General features: G+C 57.2%; 5 non-coding genes and 1 pseudogene across 5 annotated transcripts; all 6 read right to left on the reverse strand.

The window, feature by feature from the left end:
* Nucleotides 1-455: 455 nt before the first annotated feature.
* Nucleotides 456-574, reverse strand: LOC140412024 (5S ribosomal RNA). The gene has a single exon (XR_011941231.1). It is a non-coding gene; the product is annotated as a 5S ribosomal RNA (ribosomal RNA).
* A 694-nt stretch (nt 575-1,268) lies between these two features.
* On the reverse strand, nt 1,269-1,387 carry LOC140412025 (5S ribosomal RNA). The gene has a single exon (XR_011941232.1). It is a non-coding gene; the product is annotated as a 5S ribosomal RNA (ribosomal RNA).
* A 694-nt stretch (nt 1,388-2,081) lies between these two features.
* LOC140412026 (5S ribosomal RNA) lies at nt 2,082-2,200 on the reverse strand. Its single transcript, XR_011941233.1, has one exon. It is a non-coding gene; the product is annotated as a 5S ribosomal RNA (ribosomal RNA).
* Nucleotides 2,201-2,890: 690 nt separating this feature from the next.
* Nucleotides 2,891-3,009, reverse strand: LOC140414389 (5S ribosomal RNA). The gene has a single exon (XR_011943524.1). It is a non-coding gene; the product is annotated as a 5S ribosomal RNA (ribosomal RNA).
* A 694-nt stretch (nt 3,010-3,703) lies between these two features.
* On the reverse strand, nt 3,704-3,822 carry LOC140412027 (5S ribosomal RNA). Its single transcript, XR_011941234.1, has one exon. It is a non-coding gene; the product is annotated as a 5S ribosomal RNA (ribosomal RNA).
* Nucleotides 3,823-4,516: 694 nt separating this feature from the next.
* LOC140415567 (5S ribosomal RNA) lies at nt 4,517-4,625 on the reverse strand (annotated as a pseudogene).
* Nucleotides 4,626-5,000: the final 375 nt, after the last annotated feature.

The following is a 5,000-nucleotide window of genomic DNA, read 5'->3' on the forward strand; positions in this document are numbered from 1 at the left end:
CCGCCCACCTCACACCAGCCTGCCGCCTGCACGCTGCTGCCTTTCCACATTGCAACGCTGCGCACTTCTCTCAGCACAGCCAGCACAAGGGTCAGGCAGGCAATGCAAGCCAGCTCTCTCTTCCTTCGCTTTCCACACCAGCCCCAATGCCACAACTTGCATTCATGCGGCGCCTTCAGGCTAGGAGAGAGAACGTCCTGCCGACACACTGGCTTGCGGCCACACGGGCCAGCTGGCGTGCCCATCAAAGTGCAGCACGCCAAGGCACCCAACCGTGCTGCGTTGCAAAGGCCCGGCAAAGCTGCAGCAGCTGAATGGCCCGACCAAGCCGCCTGCCTGAGTTGAGCCCGCAGGCAAGTGTTGGGAGGAATGGCGAGGACGCAGAGAGCAGCAAAAGGTTGGCCTGCCTCTGGTGTGGAGAGTGCTTGGCGTGAGCAGTCTCTGCTGGCCGCAAAAGCCTACTGCACCTGGTATTCCCAGGCGGTCTCCCATCCAAGTACTAACCAGGCCTGAGTCTGCTTAGCTTCCGAGATCAGACGAGATCGGGCGTTTTCAGACTAGTATGGCCGTAGGCATCTGCAGCACCGTCTTCTCGCCTATTCAAGCTGGCCACCCTAGCACCCTCGCCACTTCTTCTTTCCGGTTGTTTTCAATTTTTTCTCTCTCTTTTTCTACTTCTACTTCTACTTCTCCTCCTCTTTCTCTCCTTCTCCTGCTAATTCTAGCCTATATGCCTGATACTCGCTCCCCTTCATGCCATCCCCACCGAGCTCTCTTTTTTCTTCTCCACCTCCTCAAGGAAAACTGCAAGCCCCGCCTACCTCACACCAGCCTGCCGCCTGCACGCTGCTGCCTTTCCACATTGCAACGCTGCGCACTTCTCTCAGCACAGCCAGCACAAGGGTCAGGCAGGCAATGCAAGCCAGCTCTCTCTTCCTTCGCTTTCCACACCAGCCCCAATGCCACAACTTGCATTCATGCGGCGCCTTCAGGCTAGGAGAGAGAACATCCTGCCGACACACTGGCTTGCGGCCACACGGGCCAGCTGGCGTGCCCATCAAAGTGCAGCACGCCAAGGCACACAACCGTGCTGCGTTGCAAAGGCCCGGCAAAGCTGCAGCAGCTGAATGGCCCGACCAAGCCGCCTGCCTGAGTTGAGCCCGCAGGCAAGTGTTGGGAGGAATGGCGAGGACGCAGAGAGCAGCAAAAGGTTGGCCTGCCTCTGGTGTGGAGAGTGCTTGGCGTGAGCAGTCACTGCTGGCCGCAAAAGCCTACTGCACCTGGTATTCCCAGGCGGTCTCCCATCCAAGTACTAACCAGGCCTGAGTCTGCTTAGCTTCCGAGATCAGACGAGATCGGGCGTTTTCAGACTAGTATGGCCGTAGGCATCTGCAGCACCGTCTTCTCGCCTATTCAAGCTGGCCACCCTAGCACCCTCGCCACTTCTTCTTTCCGGTTGTTTTCAATTTTTTCTCTCTCTTTTTCTACTTCTACTTCTACTTCACCTCCTCTTTCTCTCCTTCTCCTGCTAATTCTAGCCTATATGCCTGATACTCGCTCCCCTTCATGCCGTCCCCACCTAGCTCTCTTTTTTCTTCTCCACCTCCCCAAGGAAAACTGCAAGCCCCGCCCACCTCACACCAGCCTGCCGCCTGCACGCTGCTGCCTTTCCACATTGCAACGCTGCGCACTTCTCTCAGCACAGCCAGCACAAGGGTCAGGCAGGCAATGCAAGCCAGCTCTCTCTTCCTTCGCTTTCCACACCAGCCCCAATGCCACAACTTGCATTCATGCGGCGCCTTCAGGCTAGGAGAGAGAACGTCCTGCCGACACACTGGCTTGCGGCCACACGGGCCAGCTGGCGTGCCCATCAAAGTGCAGCACGCCAAGGCACACAACCGTGCTGCGTTGCAAAGGCCCGGCAAAGCTGCAGCAGCTGAATGGCCCGACCAAGCCGCCTGCCTGAGTTGAGCCCGCAGGCAAGTGTTGGGAGGAATGGCGAGGACGCAGAGAGCAGCAAAAGGTTGGCCTGCCTCTGGTGTGGAGAGTGCTTGGCGTGAGCAGTCACTGCTGGCCGCAAAAGCCTACTGCACCTGGTATTCCCAGGCGGTCTCCCATCCAAGTACTAACCAGGCCTGAGTCTGCTTAGCTTCCGAGATCAGACGAGATCGGGCGTTTTCAGACTAGTATGGCCGTAGGCATCTGCAACACCGTCTTCTCGCCTATTCAAGCTGGCCACCCTAGCACCCTCGCCACTTCTTCTTTCCGGTTGTTTTCAATTTTTTCTCTCTCTTTTTCTACTTCTACTTCTACTTCTCCTCCTCTTTCTCTCCTTCTCCTGCTAATTCTAGCCTATATGCCTGATACTCGCTCCCCTTCATGCCGTCCCCACCTAGCTCTCTTTTTTCATCTCCACCTCCCCAAGGAAAACTGCAAGCCCCGCCCACCTCACACCAGCCTGCCGCCTGCACGCTGCTGCCTTTCCACATTGCAACGCTGCGCACTTCTCTCAGCACAGCCAGCACAAGGGTCAGGCAGGCAATGCAAGCCAGCTCTCTCTTCCTTCGCTTTCCACACCAGCCCCAATGCCACAACTTGCATTCATGCGGCGCCTTCAGGCTAGGAGAACGTCCTGCCGACACACTGGCTTGCGGCCACACGGGCCAGCTGGCGGGCCCATCAAAGTGCAGCACGCCAAGGCACCCAACCGTGCTGCGTTGCAAAGGCCCGGCAAAGCTGCAGCAGCTGAATGGCCCGACCAAGCCGCCTGCCTGAGTTGAGCCCGCAGGCAAGTGTTGGGAGGAATGGCGAGGACGCAGAGAGCAGCAAAAGGTTGGCCTGCCTCTGGTGTGGAGAGTGCTTGGCGTGAGCAGTCACTGCTGGCCGCAAAAGCCTACTGCACCTGGTATTCCCAGGCGGTCTCCCATCCAAGTACTAACCAGGCCTGAGTCTGCTTAGCTTCCGAGATCAGACGAGATCAAGCGTTTTCAGACTAGTATGGCCGTAGGCATCTGCAGCACCGTCTTCTCGCCTATTCAAGTTGGCCACCCTAGCACCCTCGCCACTTCTTCTTTCCGGTTGTTTTCAATTTTTTCTCTCTCTTTTTCTACTTCTACTTCTACTTCTCCTCCTCTTTCTCTCCTTCTCCTGCTAATTCTAGCCTATATGCCTGATACTCGCTCCCCTTCATGCCGTCCCCACCTTGCTCTCTTTTTTCTTCTCCACCTCCCCAAGGAAAACTGCAAGCCCCGCCCACCTCACACCAGCCTGCCGCCTGCACGCTGCTGCCTTTCCACATTGCAACGCTGCGCACTTCTCTCAGCACAGCCAGCACAAGGGTCAGGCAGGCAATGCAAGCCAGCTCTCTCTTCCTTCGCTTTCCACACCAGCCCCAATGCCACAACTTGCATTCATGCGGCGCCTTCAGGCTAGGAGAGAGAACGTCCTGCCGACACACTGGCTTGCGGCCACACGGGCCAGCTGGCGTGCCCATCAAAGTGCAGCACGCCAAGGCACACAACCGTGCTGCGTTGCAAAGGCCCGGCAAAGCTGCAGCAGCTGAATGGCCCGACCAAGCCGCCTGCCTGAGTTGAGCCCGCAGGCAAGTGTTGGGAGGAATGGCGAGGACGCAGAGAGCAGCAAAAGGTTGGCCTGCCTCTGGTGTGGAGAGTGCTTGGCGTGAGCAGTCACTGCTGGCCGCAAAAGCCTACTGCACCTGGTATTCCCAGGCGGTCTCCCATCCAAGTACTAACCAGGCCTGAGTCTGCTTAGCTTCCGAGATCAGACGAGATCGGGCGTTTTCAGACTAGTATGGCCGTAGGCATCTGCAGCACCGTCTTCTCGCCTATTCAAGCTGGCCACCCTAGCACCCTCGCCACTTCTTCTTTCCGGTTGTTTTCAATTTTTTCTCTCTCTTTTTCTACTTCTACTTCTACTTCTCCTCCTCTTTCTCTCCTTCTCCTGCTAATTCTAGCCTATATGCCTGATACTCGCTCCCCTTCATGCCGTCCCCACCTAGCTCTCTTTTTTCTTCTCCACCTCCCCAAGGAAAACTGCAAGCCCCGCCCACCTCACACCAGCCTGCCGCCTGCACGCTGCTGCCTTTCCACATTGCAACGCTGCGCACTTCTCTCAGCACAGCCAGCACAAGGGTCAGGCAGGCAATGCAAGCCAGCTCTCTCTTCCTTCGCTTTCCACACCAGCCCCAATGCCACAACTTGCATTCATGCGGCGCCTTCAGGCTAGGAGAGAGAACGTCCTGCCGACACACTGGCTTGCGGCCACACGGGCCAGCTGGCGTGCCCATCAAAGTGCAGCACGCCAAGGCACACAACCGTGCTGCGTTGCAAAGGCCCGGCAAAGCTGCAGCAGCTGAATGGCCCGACCAAGCCGCCTGCCTGAGTTGAGCCCGCAGGCAAGTGTTGGGAGGAATGGCGAGGACGCAGAGAGCAGCAAAAGGTTGGCCTGCCTCTGGTGTGGAGAGTGCTTGGCGTGAGCAGTCTCTGCTGGCCGCAAAAGCCTACTGCACCTGGTATTCCCAGGCGGTCTCCCATCCAAGTACTAACCAGGCCTGAGTCTGCTTAGCTTCCGAGATCAGGCGTTTTCAGACTAGTATGGCCGTAGGCATCTGCAGCACAGTCTTCTCGCCTATTCAAGCTGGCCACCCTAGCACCCTCGCCACTTCTTCTTTCCGGTTGTTTTCAATTTTTTCTCTCTCTTTTTCTACTTCTACTTCTACTTCTCCTCCTCTTTCTCTCCTTCTCCTGCTAATTCTAGCCTATATGCCTGATACTCGCTCCCCTTCATGCCATCCCCACCGAGCTCTCTTTTTTCTTCTCCACCTCCTCAAGGAAAACTGCAAGCCCCGCCTACCTCACACCAGCCTGCCGCCTGCACGCTGCTGCCTTTCCACATTGCAACGCTGCGCACTTCTCTCAGCACAGCCAGCACAAGGGTCAGGCAGGCAATGCAAGCCAGCTCTCTCTTCCTTCGCTTTCCAC

The sequence above is a fragment of the Scyliorhinus torazame genome, chromosome 4 (assembly GCF_047496885.1).
Source record: "Scyliorhinus torazame isolate Kashiwa2021f chromosome 4, sScyTor2.1, whole genome shotgun sequence".
NCBI classification, from domain to species: domain Eukaryota; kingdom Metazoa; phylum Chordata; class Chondrichthyes; order Carcharhiniformes; family Scyliorhinidae; genus Scyliorhinus; species Scyliorhinus torazame.